At 36.2% G+C, this 16,447-nt stretch overlaps 1 protein-coding gene across 1 annotated transcript in view; it reads left to right on the top strand.

Moving 5' to 3' along the window:
- The window catches only part of SV2C (synaptic vesicle glycoprotein 2C), a 1,515,246-nt gene that overhangs the window by 1,458,054 nt on the left and 40,745 nt on the right, over positions 1 to 16,447 (top strand). The gene's annotated exons all lie outside the window — the stretch shown is intronic.

The raw sequence follows: 16,447 nt of genomic DNA on the forward strand, positions 1-16,447 counted from the left end.
AAGTTCGATTACTGCCTTGGGCACTTGAAGAGTTGGAGGAGAGAGTGTGAGAGTGAGCTACTTCCCTCGGCTCACCCATCCTGTGAGGAGGGACTGAAGATACCACATAGTTGTATAGAAGTCTTGGCTGGCCAGCTTCCTCTATGAGAGGAGGGCATGAATAAACTGACATTGTGGGTGGAGATGTCTGCAAAGCCATACTCACTCTGCCCATGTAAATTTTCCCTTTTTCTGCATACCTAGAACTCCGCACCCCATGGCTGTTGTCCTTCTTAAGGGATAATGGCAGTCATAGAGGTTGTAGGACACCAAGGTCTCTCTCTCTCTCTCTCTCTCTCTCTCAAAAATTCTGACTCATCTGCAGGGTTACATCAGCATTTAACCAGGTCTCCTACTCTCCCCAGCGAGGTGAACAAAGGAGCTGATTGAGAGTAAGGGTGAATATCAATGCTGAGAGTCTAGGGGGCTAACAAAGAGACACTGCCAGTTGTGAACTAGTGACCTTCCCCATCAGCATGTGCAGATGGAAGGACTGTGTATACCCTGAAACAGTGGTATACATACCTCTCAAGTATACCTAATTATGAAGAACATTCCTTATTTTGAGTCTTAAAAAGTCCATGTTATCTCAATTCCATACTCACACATTCAATGTTAAGAATATTTTTAACTGATATCCATGGTAAATCATATTGAATCATATTAGTTCTTCAAAATAAAGTTTTAACTGTCCTGTGAGCTTCCTAGATTAAGTTTTTAGTAAGCTGTTCACAAGTGTTCCACATTTTGCCCATTTGTTCCCACATTATGAGAGGTTGTGTTCCTCATTTTGGAGATGGAAGGTTGAGAGTACTAAGCTGGGCATTAATCCCTACGTCACTCGATGGGTTGCCATCTGGCTTACTGACAGAACCCACACTGTAAAAGTAGCTGATTCCAAATCCAGCTCCAGACAAGTGACAAGTGGAGCACCTCAGGGTGCAGTCCTGATACCTCTTGTTTGGCATCTACTTCTCTGAAGTACAGGCCAACACTAATGGACTCTGGCTTACAAAGTTCGCAGATGACTGCAAACTGGGAGCCATTATTGAATCCCCAAATGATGTGGATACTCTACAAAAGGGCCTTACAGAAACAGATGCTTGGTGCCAGAGCCATGGGCTCAAGCTCAATGCCAAGAAATGTATAGTTATCCCCTTTGGGAAAAAACATGTACCCATGAATTACCAAATAGGTGGCCATACACTAAACACCGAAAGTGTGATAAGAGACTTAGGGACACAGGTGGACAGTGGTCTCACCTTCAATAACCACATCACCACAACAGTCAGGAAATCCTTCTATGTGGCATACCTCATCACTAAGGGATTTTCATCAAGAAAAAAGGAGGTCATTGTCCCACTGTACTCATCCCTCATTAGACTCATTATAGAATACAACGCCCCATTTGGTATGTACCTCTCAAGACATCTGCAACAACTGGAAAGGCTGCAGAAATACCTCACTAAAAGAATCACAGGCCTAAAGCAGATGACCTATGCTGACCACCTTAAAAAACTCCAGCTATACTCTGTCACATATTGTCTACTCTGAGGCGATCTCTGCTTAACATACAAGGCCATGTCAAACCCAGAGCTGTTGGACATGCTACACTTAAAGAAATCCCAATCCCTCAGAGCCACACGCTCCAGGGATCTAAACCTTGTCATCACAATAAACAAAACATGCTTGATGGATAGGTTCCTGACCCAGAGACTCCCCAGAATCTGGAATAGACTGCCCATACATGTCAAGCAGAGCACCTCTTTGGCCCTCTTCAAAAGGAACCTTGATGATTGGATGGGAGAAAGGAAATTCACCCCAGGGATCACGTCAGTTGCCCTGCTAGACAGGGTTCCAGGAAAGTAAATAGTGTGGGAAGAAATAGCCAGGGAATTGTTATGGCTAGGCTTGTATAGGCCCTAGGGCCGATAGCCGAGTACCAACCTATGAACCTATGAGAGCTATGGTGGTATATGTCCTACTGCCTATCAGACATTCTGCAGCAGAAGAAATGTTTTACATTGATAGACATGTGAGTCATTAAAAGCAAGTGTCACTGTTTTGATGGTATATACTGAAGTGAGATATATTCAGTTGCACTTTAGCTGCCAGGCACCAGCATTTCTTGGATTACTTTATAAGCACTATTTTGTTCTCAACAGTTTTTAATTATATTATGTTAACATCCTTATGAAGCTCTGTTTTCTTCATGTTCATACCCATCAACTGTTCAGATTTTCTCAGAATGTCCAGATTTTTGCTTCATATTTTTTAGCGTGTCCCTCACAAAATTGGTGGTTTTCAGGCAAATCATTGAAGACTGAAGTTACGAAGTGATGAGAAACATTTGAATTTCAAACCTCATATCCTTCAGAAAATGCATGTTAATACAAAACCACTTATTTTAGCAACCTTCTAAGTTTGTAAGAGCAATATTCAAAATATTCAAAATATTCCCATTTTGGGGTCTTTGTCCCCCAATTATTTTTTAAACACTTTTACTGAATTGTCACTTCTGACAGAGGCAAACTTGCAATTATATAAAAGTAAACAAACCATATTAACAAGTTCACATTTACAAACATTATACATCACATATATTCTTCTACAGAATATAATCAATCCAACATTACATAAATGGCTTGATTTCTGTCTTTTCTTAAACCTCATTCTTCCTCCAAAACATTTTTCTGCATGTATTGTTCCCACAATTCCCATTTTTTCTAAGTAATTTGTTCCTACCCTCTACTAAAGATAGCTCTTTCTATTCTTTCATCTGGGTTACAATATTCACTACTTCAAGTATGGCTAGTTTGGACTTTAATTTCCATGTTCTAGTAATTGTTCTTTTGGCAATCACCGGAATTAAAGTGAACAAGGCAATTCAGATCCTGTATCCCAGCTCAAAAACTAATTTCCTTAGTTACACTCATTTGCTTACCCAGTATTCCTGACAAAGTACTCTGCAAGGAAGTTTTGATGTTTGCCAACTCTTTATACTCCAAAAACATATTCGCCCAGGTACCTCTTTCTTTCCCATCAAACCTCCAACATTTGCCATCTACCTGAGGAAAAAATTTTTTGCGTCTGCTTGGGGTATAAAAGTACCTATGCAAGCACTTCCAAGTGAAAATCCGACATCTTCTAGACTTTGTTGCATATTTGGGATTCATATATATGTCCTTCCATTGTTTCGTTGTGAATTGCTTATCTAATCTCTCTTCCCATCTTTTCTGACCTCCTATGATTGATTCCTTTAGTTATTGTGCAATATTTTATATGTCCTACTAATTATCCCCTTTCTAACTGCAGGTTCACTTCAAGATTCAGTTAAAATCTCAAACAGTGCAGGTCTTTCACCTAGAATTCTGCAATCCCTTTCTCTTTGCCTAGACTCTTATATCAATCCCTGATAGGGAAGGCAGTCTCTATCCTGCAGTCTGAATGTCTTCTTGGCCTCTTCTGATTCTATTACCTTTCCTTACCTAATTATTTGTTCCCAATACCTTGGTTCCTTTATCAGCTTCAATTCCACCCCCTCTTGCCTATTTTCTGTACCGCTAATTGCAGTCATCCCTATCAGCAAAGTCTCATTTCTCCATTCCCATGTTGACTTAGTTTTTAGCATAATTATTGCTACTTTATGAATATAATATTCTGTATGACTGCTAATATTCTCCGTAAGGATCTGTATCCAAAATCTCACTCTCTCCTTATTTCTTGAATTCTACCCCACCCCCAGCTTCATTATCATCCCTTTCCACTTTGAATTGTAGCTTTCTGCTTGTGTTATGTATAAGAGCCTTAACAGTGTAGCTCTAAAACATCCTGTCAAATCAGGAAATCATAAACCACCTTGTCCTATTGGAAGGATAAACTTATCCCAATTTTCTCTTGCCCTCAGCTCCTCCCAGATAAAATCCTTCAATTCTTTTTTAATTACTATCCACAACTTCTCCTCTGGTTGATAAAAATATGCCTGACTTGGCTGATTTGTGCATAAAACTAAATGAACTAGAAGCATTTTTGCTTGTCTGTCTTACTATCCATATCCATAGGCAGGCAAGAGCTTCCAGTTTCTCAGTTTTTGCATTATATTTTGTGTAGTATCTTCTCAAATATCCTTATCTGCCATAGCAGAATCCTTTCTACTCCTGCAGCATTAGCGTTGTCGCCTCACAGCAAGAGGTTCTCCCGTTCGATTCTCGGCTGGAGCGCCTTCTGTGTGGAGTCTGCATGTCCTCCCCATGGTCGAGTGGCGTTCGAAAGACATGTGTGAATGGGCGTGTCTTCATTGAAGGTTGGGCGTCGCACTGGCACCTCGGCACCATAAAAATCAACTGCCAATCATTAGCGGACTGGAGTTCTGCTGTGGCGACCCCTAACCGGGAAAAGCCGAAAGAAGAAGAACAACTCCTAAATACTTAATTTTATCATATTCTGATAAATATGAGTATTGATGAATCAATTCATGTGTGGGTACATAGTTTACAGCTATAGTTTTTGCTTTATCTTCATTAATTTTATATCCAAAAAAAATTTGTAACTCTCAGAATATTCAACAACACTGAGAAGTCCTTTTCTGGTTTTATCAGGTAAAAAATAATATTGTTTACAAATTAAGCCAACTTTTCTTGATTACCATACCAATTACAGCCTTGAATTTCTGAGTCCCTTATTTTGTTTGCCAGTGATTCTAAATATAACTCAAATAACAAATGTGAAATACAGAACTCCTGCTTGGTTCCTCTGTTCAGACACAATTTAGCTGAGAGGAACCCTCCCACTTTGATTTTTGCCTTCAATACCTCATATATCCCTCCTAAATAACCTTATTATTGCATCAGGGAATGCAAAGGTGTCCACTGCTGTAATCATATAATCGCAACTTACCCTGTCAAATGCATTCTGTGCATTAAGACCCAACAACAACAGTGGTATTTCTTACATTCTGTTCCCTCTGGTTCATAATTGTTTTATTAATGTTATCAAATGTTTGCCTCCCCTCCACAAAACCATATTAATCCAGATCTATAAATTTTGGCAATCCCTTTGCCATTCGTGTAACCATTATAGACATAAACACTTCATAATCATGGTTTAAAATAGAAATGGGCATATATGAAGCTGGATCTGATGGGTCTTTACAGTCTTTAGTTATTACAGCCAACACAGCTTTTTTCCAGGATGTTGGTACTTCCCCTCCTTTTAAAATACTGTTAAAACCCTTCCATATCTTTATCACTTTCTTCCCTCCTAGCTTCTAAACTTACGCTGGAATACCATCTATTCCTGGAGATTTTCCTGCAGATTTGTTATATCATTTCCTCCTGTCTGAACTGTTAATTGCTGAGCCTCATCTACATCTAACCTTGGTATATTTAAGTCTTTCTTAAGTATTTCAAACTGTGCTTTTTCTTGGTTTCCACATTTCTCTCTGTTTATATAAATTTTCATAGTATTTGTGAAATATTTATAATAACTCTGTCAGATCCCTGGTTATTGTTCTTGTTCTAAGTTCCCTAAATTTGGTAACAACCCCTTCTACTTCATGTTGGCCAAGTTGTGTTAGAAGTTTTTGTGTTCTGGAGTTATTATCAAAACAGTTGCTTAACAGCAATCTTTTAAACTTGTGCATATTATCCATATACTCTCCTATTTTCTCTTTATCACTCTGTAGTTGAGCCTGTTCTTGTTCTGTGAGATTCCTCTTATTCTGCAATACGTTAACCTTTGTCAGCCCTTCTAAACACTTCTTGTTACCTCTTAAACATATCTCCTTTTATTTTATTTCTACCCTATTTTTAAACTCCATTTTCATTTTATCCCACTCACCAGCTATAGCTTCTGGTATACTTTCTGTCTTCCCTAATAACTTCCAAAGAATTTCTACTACCTACTCCTTAAATGCCTCTCTTTTTAACAGGTAGATGGGGAAGCACCAGTGCCTCATTTTTACTTCATTAACCTGCATTTTTATCTTAGTTATTATTGGTGCATGATCTGAAATAATTATTGGATGAGTGTCAAAGCCCTCCATTGAATGCACATATTCCTGTGAAATATAATTTCTATTGAGCCTGGCCCAGTTATTGTATCTTGAAGAATAATATGTAAATTCCTTCCAATTTCCTACTATTGAATTCATGTCTTCCATGCCAAATATTTTCATAAATTTCTTCAGAAATCTACCCTCTTTTGTTATATTTTCTCTTCTAGCCCCCCCCCCCCCATACATCCTCATTGTTGCAAATCAAATTTCATTCCCCAACTATAAGCAATATTCCCTGCTGAAAACTGATTATTTCTCCCAAAAATTTCTTAGGTTCCAAAACAGCAGTTTTAGGTGGAATATCAATACATACCAGCTTTTTGCTGAACAGCTGCAGGATTCTTCCCAGTCAGTGTTTTCTCTTGATATTTTGTAGCTGATTTTCTTTCAGACTTTTTTAGTTTCTACTTTGCTGGCTTCCAAGCAGTGTTCTTAGTAACCATTAACTGAATTTACTAAAAGTGACAGAGTTCCTGGCCTTTGTCTTTCAACATATTTTTTTTTCACACTGGCAGAGCTGAAGCTAAACTGTTGATCAGTGTGCAGCTATCTTGGAAAGCCCCCGACCCACATTTCGGTTCTGTCCAGATTTCTTATGTTAAGAGGGTCAGATGTATGTTCATATTGATCTATATTTCTTTATTTCTAAGCTTTAAAACCATTTTTTATTTAGGACCTGGTCAGGGCTGAAATTGTACAAGCAATAGTTCACTCATCCTTTAAAGAATAAATGAATTAATGTCAACTTCATTCATAAAAATTTGTCTTTTGTTGCTGGTTGGAGCCTAATTGTCCCCAGCTATAAAACTACCCAAAAGCCCTACTTCACTTAAGCTGTGCCATTATTGATGAAGAGCTTAGATGCATTTCTAAGGCCTAATCCTCTTCGGTGAGTGGCTAACATAGGCGACTGTACCACCACGAGAGCCTGCATCTAATTTAGCCTGTTCATATCTGCATTAGTAAATGTAACTTAAATTATTTGTCTGGCTTAGCTCATTAAAGCCTACCAGCCTCTAAATGTTTATTTAGTTACATCCTATTGACTCCTCTAGGCATCTAATACATCTTTTCATATTTGCATTAATAATTCCAAAACCATGCTACATACAAACTATTGAAAGATTTCATCTTAATGCTTACATGAACGACAGCACAACTGACTGATATTTGATCTCTGTCTAATGCTCCTGAAGTGATTCATTGTTGTTCATATACTATTTATTTTTATATTGTCAGAAGTTTCTTATTTTTCTAAATATTTCAAAAGCCAAGTAACACAAACAGAACCACATAGCCTTGTGTGAAAGCTCAAAGATGGACATACAAAATGCTGCTGAAAATATGTTTGTAGTTTCAGTGGTAATATTTTGTAAACAACTTACAAAATAAATGTTTACTATGTGGATTATGACATGTAAAGTCCAGTTTAAGACCTATACTCTAACAAATACTACCACTGAAAAGATGTCCTTATGTTGAACAGTTATGCATACATATAAATATTTCAAGCACAAGCATTAATGTCTTTCTAGCTTGCGAATAAACAAAAACACTTCTTCCCATGATAAGTGTCCAGGCTGTTCCTAAAAATATCTAGACTAGTACTTGCTTTAATGTAATTTGGTAGTCTGTTCCATGCATCAGCTATTCTGAAGGAGAAGTAAGCGACACAAGCAGAAAAACTACAAAAAAAGACCTCAGAAGAGCAGGAAAACTGTGAGCAGTTAACAGGTATCACTCCGGATTCGGGTTGCCAAAAAATAGTGATATGTTCAAAGTCCAATACAAAATATATTAGCCACAAGGTAGATTCACCACAGATAGTAAGTCCAAAAGAAAAAAGCCAATGAATGAAAGTCGAAGTTGCTTTAATAATCCACAGCCAGTGTAAACGAACAAGCGCTTTCGCCTGGTGTATCCCAGGCTTTATCAAGTTACAATATATTGTGTGGCCGTCCCCTTTATTTATACCATGGGGTAGGCCAACTAATTGATTAATTAACCATTTAAAACGTCAATTAACAATAAAATAACTGTTTTAAAATACCTATATCTATATAATGCTTAGAAATACATAAAATGAAATAAATTGCATAACCAGTACACGTTGTGTACTAACTAAAGAAGCCAATATTAACTACATAAATTAAACATAAATACATATGCTTAGCCATTTCCTTAAAAACCCTTCTTATATGAATATTATGTAAACATTAAAAAACTCTAAAAACTAGAGTATTGATTAAGCACTATCAACATATCTATCTCTGAGAGAATAATTTGTCAAAAAATGTTAAATTGAAAATCAATACCATTTGAATCCAAAATACCAGCTTAGAAATTTATAGCATAAAAATGTTGACATAAAAATTGATGTTGGTATAAAACTTGAAACACCCCTTACACCAAACCATTTACCTAAAGGTATGAGTAACCCTAAATACCACATTACTTCTTGACAGAGCCCAAGAAGATGGTGACAAAAGTACCAAATGATGGAATTAAGTATCTGCCCCCTTATAGTTGATTGTTTCTGATTTTAAGTACACTTTTGAGACTGACACTATCATTTAGTCCAGGAAATCTGGTAGCATCCAACACCAGTTGCCACATCAGTTCACGATGCTCCAGAAAATTCTCCCAGTCCCCCCCTCTGGGATCAGGACTGACCCTTTCAAGAATGAAAAATTTGACCACCATGTTACTACACTTTAAAGAGTGCCTGAAAAAGGCATTACTCTCTTTTCTCTTTTCAATATCGTATGTGTGTTCATATATTCTTTTTCTAATAGTCCTGGTTGTTTTTCCCACATAAAATGCGGAACACACAGCACATAAACCCAGGTATACCACCCCGAATGAATTACAATTAAAATGTTCCCTTGCTCTCAGCATACGATTTCTCGATGGAATGTGGACATGATCATCATTCAAGAGGTGAGGGCATTGGTTGCATGCCCCACATTTATAAGAACTATTCTTTCTAAGTGTGTTGGTGCTATTAGTAATACAATGATTGTGGCCAACTTGTTCAAACATATCTTTTAAATTCTTATCACGTTTTCTGATTAATTGAATTTTCTCTGGTAACCAAGATTTGATATCATCTTGTGACGTTAGTATAGGCCAAAACATATTCATTGTATTTTCAATACATTCAGAATCCTCAGAAAAAGTGTATACAAAGCCTCTAGAAATGTCAGCATGCCCCTGACTGTTATTACTAGGTAACGGAAGACCATGTCCTAATAGTGGGGGTTAATGCGAGTCTCTTTTTGTTTTAATTTCAGCCACACATGAGTTAATCAACCAATCTGGATATCCTCTCTCTTCAAATAGGGTGGTTATATGCTGAATTTCATTCAAAAATAAATTCGAGGTACTACACATTCTTGAGGCTCGTATCATCTGCCCACTGACTATTCCTCTTTTAGTGTAATGTGGATGGAAACTGTCGTAATGTAAGAATGCATTCGAAAATGTTTCCTTTCTATAAATCTGGGATATGAATGTATTATTGCTCCTGTCCTTCACAAGAGCTACATCCAGATAGTAAAGAGAGTGCTCACTGAGTTTGTACGTGAAAGCTAAAAAATTGGTGGAAGAACTTATATAATTAAAGAACTCCAGGAAACAATCCTTGGAGCCTTGCCATAATAAACAAATGTCATCCAGGTAGAGCTTATAAAAAATTATGTTATTCTTCCAATCCGATGCATGAATGAACGTGGACTCCCATTTATGCAATACAATATTAGCATATGAGGAGGCACATGGAGCACCCATGGCCACCCCCTTACACTGCCTAAAAAATTCCCCACTGAAAAAAATGTAATTATTATTCAAGATGATTTCATCTGTGGTGAATCTACCTTGTGGCTAATATATTTTGTATTGGACTTTGAACATATCACTATTTTTGGCAACCCGAATCCGGAGTGATACCTGTTAACTGCTCACAGTTTTCCTGCTCTTCTGAGGTCTTTTTTTGTAGTTATTCTGAAGGAGAACCAGCCTGTGTTTTTATATAGGAAAAACAAAGCGGAAACTCAAAAATAGAATTGGAGAACACCTCCGAAACATTAGAGACCATCGTGAGGTAAATGCCTTGGCAAGCATATTAATCAACATACTGATCACAAATTTAAGTTGATAGTTTTGGATACTATAGCTTCCTCACTAAGAGGAGGTGCATGGCCTTACCTGTTAGAAACAGCAGAATTATGTTGGCAGATTCGGCTTGATTCCACTCACTGGCCAGGTTTGAATGAATGTTCATCTATCACCAGCCTTTTGAAATTAAAGGCTTTGAACAGATACTTCAAATTATTCAATATTGTGACCTTATAGATTACTGTGCAGGACGCTACTGCTACTTCCTAGATTTGACCCACTGACCTGTATTTGTTATATGACATTATTTTTTTTATGACATGTTTTTTACAATATATTATTTTTTATATGACATTATTTTTCTTATGACATCATTTTTCACATGACACTTTTTACAAAACATTTTTTATGGGACATTTCTCTTATATAACAGAATTTGGGGAATTCTTAATAGGATTCCATTTGTTGGATGTCTTTTTAACAATTTTGTTGGTGAAAAAGAGTGACCTGTGTGGATATTTTCTATTTTTATTACCTTAATCTGTAGGCTATTTGTTTTTAGGTACCATTTCCCTTTAAACATGTTAGAGGAAATTATATAATGTGTATTTTATTATTTAAATGCTGTTTTACTTATTTGATCATGTCTGATTAAGTTCCTTCATAAAGTTTAACTGGGGATGAAAGCGCTTACAAGCATCAACGAACTATTTCAATAAAGTGTCGTATTTTGTATCCAGTGTGAGCCATCTTTGTTGTTTAGTGTTTTTTGGACAGTTCGGTGTTTTTTGAATATCTTTTGGGTGCACCGGATCTTCGGGGACTAGACAACACATTGGTTGTCACTATTGGACATTTATACATGGACAATATGGAGGAGATGTCTCAGCTAGCTGCTTCGACTGGTGATTTAACAGTCTTAATTCAACAGCTTATGGATAGAATGGACAGATTATCCTCTCTCTCACAACTATCGGGTCACCCTTTACCAAGTACTTTGGCTTCACCTGGGGCCCAGACAAATTTGGCCAGTACGAGTGGACTGAATTCGCAAAGTGACTCTGTTTTAGAACAATCACATTAAACTGGTTCACAAGTCAGTGGTTATTCTTACAGCAGTGTTTTTAATAAGGATATAGCCACTAATGCTACGAACGGTTGCAATGAATCCTTATTTTACTGGCTTGACAACAAATGTTCCCTTAGTGCAGAGACAAGGGATAACAATGCTGACTTTTCTCTCAATAATAACTTGTCTCAATTTGACCGTGTGTTATTAAAAATAAAAAAACTGCAAATGGACAACAGCTATTTTAAAGCATGCGTAAAGAAGAAAATAGTGCCCAAAGGGTTACGCATGTGGCGTTACCCCATCAGTCTCATAGCCAATTCTCCCTTTTACAAAGAATTAACCAAACTTTTTGACCGGTTTGGTTTTGAGTATATGGGCATGGTAATTAAGTAGAACAATGAACAAATTAATATTTTGGCACAGGAGGCAAAAACATTGGATAATAGAACCACACAAGACCCACTGCTTTCTGCTAATAAATTTGAATATACTTGCATCCTTCGCTCTATTGAAGATCAAATGGATGCAATTAAAAACAGGAAAATGAAGAAAATTCTGGGGGATGAGAAAGTCTATAACTCTAACTGTGCTTACCTTCCCCCATCCCTCCCTCCCAGGAATGGACTTCTAATAACTGGGCCATTAATGGACATGACTTGGATGACAACTTTGATAGTCATGAACATTACAATAGCAACAATGACGAGCCTTTTTTAGATGAAGACCAATTCTCTGCTCTGAGGAGATCGTAATGGATAATGAACCAACAAATGCAGAGAGGCCCTTATCAAGAGAGACAGCAGACAGACAATTATCAGCAAGGGAACAACAGACGTAGCAAAGGATATTAATGGGATGCTTGGAGGGGGAAACGAGGGAGGAATTAATTTCTGGGGGACTTTTTTGTGTAGAAATGCACACATGTGAACCCTTGTTACCCCCCTTATCTGTATATTTTAACATTGAAGGTGATTTCAAGGTATACAACTTTACAAATGTAGACATTAATGTACATTTATGTAATTTACTAGCTAAAGGTTTCACCTATATGCCTAACAAGTCTGGCAATGTGGTACACACTATTTTAAATCTAAAACAGTACATCAGAAAACTTAATTTGAACTTATTTTAAGGCGTTGATAATATCATACACCCATTAAAAGTATCCAGTGCATACAATCTCCCTACTTTACCTATTTTAGATACCTTTGAACATGTGTGTGAGTTAGACATTAGAATGCACTGTGAGAAATTTAAAAAGAATACTGCCAAAAACAATTTATGTCCTGAAGAGGTAACAGAACTAGAATATCTCTCTTCTTATACCAACTTAAGAGTAATGAAACCAGATAAAGGGGGTGGTGTGGTCCTTATGTGGAAGCATGACTATGTTTAGAAAATGGAAGAAATTTTGGAGACAAGTACTTATACCCACTGTTCACGTAACAAATTGAATGGTGTATACCAAAGGATTAGGGGTTATTTACAAGACCTCTTTATAGATGGTCTTATTAATATGGAAGAATACCAATTTTTATCTGTTAATTATCCTATCACCCCCACCATATTTGGTATACCAAAGATCCACAAGGACATACACCAGCCCCCTTTGCGTCCCATTGTAAATGCCAGAGGCTCCATTACTCACCCATTGGCCAAATTTTTAGATTTGGAAGTAAAGGGTTTGTTAAAAACTGAGCCCCTACTCTGTATTGACTCTTGGGACTTTTTGAAGAAAATCAATTCAGTAACCTTTAATGAACGTTATACATTCATCACAGTAGATGTAAGGGACCTCTACATGGTCATTCCACACGACTTAGGGACACAATGGTTTTGTGAATACTTGGTTGATAAAGGGATATGACAGGACAGAATTAACATGCTTAAACAGCTACTCGATATGGTCTTAAAGAACAACTTCATTCTATTTGAAAAGAACTATTATGTCCAAAATGAGGGTGTAGCAATAGATGCAGCATGTGGGGGCATGTATGCCAATATTGTAATGTTAGAGTGGGTGAAAAATGTTTTAACCAACTCTCCATTCTTTTTGTCACATGTACACCAATTTTTAGACAACATTTTTATTCTTTGGGACAAACCTAAACAGCAGATTGGCCCTTTTCTTGACTACATTAACAGTTCAACTTCTTTTCTAAGATTCACTCACTCTATAAGTGAAACAGAAATAGCCTGTTTAGATATATTACTCAAGAAAGACATTTTGAACAATAGGTTTACATTAGAAATTTACCGTAAGACCACATATTCTAACAACTTTTTGCAGTTTTCAAGTTGTCATCCCTTTACACAAAAAAGCGGAGTCTTGAAAGGTCAATTTGTTAGAGCTGCTAGAATGACCACCCTAAAGGGAAGTTTTTTGCAAGAATGTGACAACCTCAGTAAAATGTTCCTCAAAAGAGGCTACCCACAACACCTTGTCGATAATATCAAAAATGAAGTTATTTATAAAAGAAAGAATGTTCATTTCATCCCCCTTTTAAACACAGAACTACTTTGTGGGGACCCTGCCTCTTCTAACAACACTACCACCATTTTACCTGAATCCATTCTACAAATATCTGGTTCAGTTTTAGAGAAAGAAGACAAACATTTTTTTAGATCTTGTTTTCTCACCACTTTTTCAGTTGATGCATATTTCTTCAAAAACATTTTGGAAAAAGAACTGGTGAAATAGATTTGAGAGGGATACTAGGTGACAGACCTACCTGTGTTTTCCGAAAAGGGCAGAATATTAAGTCCCTTTTAGAACATCAGGATAGACTACAGGGTTCATGTTACATGTACAAATGTGGTTCTTGTAAATTTTGCTCTCATATATTAAAGGTGAACGAAATAACCATTAATGGTATGAGATTAAAGATCAAGGATAAATTTAGCTGCAATTCTGATAAAGTGGTGTATTGCGCCCTCTGCGAGTTATGCCCATGTTTTTATGTAGGAAAAACGGAGCGGAAACTCAAAAATTGAATTCGGGAACACCTCCAAAACATTAGAGACCATTGTAGGTAAATGCCTTGGCAAGCATATTAATCAACATACTGACCACAAATTTAAGTTCATAGTTTTGGATACTATAGCTCCCTCACTAAGAGGAGGTGCATGGCCTTACCTGTTAGAAACAGCAGAATTATGTTGGCAGATTCGGCTTGATTCCACTCACTGGCCAGGTTTGAATGAATGTTTATCTATCACCAGCCTTTTGAAATTAAAGGCTTTGAATAGATACTTCAAATTATTCAATATTGTGACCTTATCGATTACTGTGCAGGATGCTACTACTACTTCCTAGATTTGACCCACTGACCTGTATTTGTTATACATTATATTTTTTATATGACATGATTTTTACATGATATTATTTTTATATGACATTATTTTTCATATGACATTATTTTTCACATGACACTGTTTACAAAACATTTTTTATGAGATATTTCTCTAATAGAACAGAATTTTGGGAATTCTTAATAGGATGCCATTTGTTGGATGTCTTTTTAATGATTTTGTTGGTGAAAAAGGGTGACCTGTGTTGATATTTTCTGTTTTTATTACCTTAATCTGTAGGGTATTTGTTTTTAGGTACCATTTCTCTTTAAACACGTTACAGGAAATGATGTAATATGTATTTTATTATTTAAATGATGTTTTACTTATTTGAACTTGTCTGATGAAGTTCCTTCATAAAGTTTAACTGGGAACGAAAGCGCTTACAAGCATCAACTAACTATTTCAATAAAACATCTAATTTTGTATCTGGTGTGAGCCATCTTTGCTGTTTAGTGGTTTTTGGACAGTTCGGTGTTTTTTATGTTTAGATTTTGTACTGAGCTGTTATTGTGAACAAATCATATATGTGTTTTAAATAGCCAATCAGATTGGTGATTTTAGACATATCCTTTTTATTAAATTTGCATAGTCTTTCTAGCTACTGTAAAGAGTAATTAGTTTTGTTGCATGGTACATATAGTATAAAGAGCCAAATATGTAGATAAAAAAAATCTGTTATTCATATTAATGTCACAACATATATTGCTAGAAATAAATGGGCAGCATTCTTTTTCTAATTAGGCACCTAAAGGCAGACAGCTATTTCCAAAGATGAACCCTTACCCAAGGAGCTTCTATACTTGTGAAATGTAGAAACAGAACTAAATAACAATTGCGCAGTATACTACTGCTTTGTAACATTATCACATCAAAGTAATTAGTTCCTTATACCTGTATCATCGCACATCTCTCCCTTTATGTCTTGACATTTAACAAGAGATTTAAGTGCGATGGTTTGTGTATGTGTGTATATGTGTGTGTGAATTTTTTTCTACCAGTAATAAAGATATAAAACATAAGCTTGACATGATTAGTAATTGGAATGCAAACATCTGTGGTTACTTGAATTGAGCAGATAAAAAGAAAAGTAAATAAGTCAGGCATTATTCAAACCAAATTACATGAATAATTGATGTTCATTAGAGTAAGTGTTTTCTAATGGAATCATATGAAAGGAAATTGCTCCTGAGAAACCCAGCATTTAACCAATTATATAATTTAGCAATAAGCAAATAACCAATTAAGCTGATCCTTTTAGAAACAAGCAATTAAGATGAGTATTTGACTTGTTTTGACAGCCACTAGTATGAATTGCTTTGTGACACAAATAAGCACTTGCAGACACGTACACACACAAACATAAATATACTAGCTATGTCACCTAAACAGAGCATGTCTTCTGTATACTCAATAATTTCTGAGCAAACTGAGCAGTTGCAACCATTAGAGAAAATGACTTGTGGAAAAGATGTAAACTGTGATAATATATAGAAAGATAAATGCTACTGTCACAATGTACAGGTAATAGTAGCAACATAGTATATAGACTATGCAAACATGAGCTGCCAAGATTACATTACCAGTGAAAATGTCGCAAGCAGAAGAAAAGTGAAAATATAATTATATTAAAGCATTCAATGTAATATTTAAGTATAAAGTGCTACACTGTAAGCCTGATCATGACCGTTTTACTGTAGGATCATATTTGTGGAAACCAGAAAGGTTAGTAGTAGCATAATGCCGTCTAAAGAAGTCAGTCATGATATATATTTTTGGAAGGGAATCTATAAAAGCTTAAGAGATATATCAAA

The sequence above is a fragment of the Protopterus annectens genome, chromosome 2.part2 (assembly GCF_019279795.1).
Source record: "Protopterus annectens isolate FY-2018-M chromosome 2.part2, PAN1.0, whole genome shotgun sequence".
Classification (NCBI taxonomy): domain Eukaryota; kingdom Metazoa; phylum Chordata; order Ceratodontiformes; family Protopteridae; genus Protopterus; species Protopterus annectens.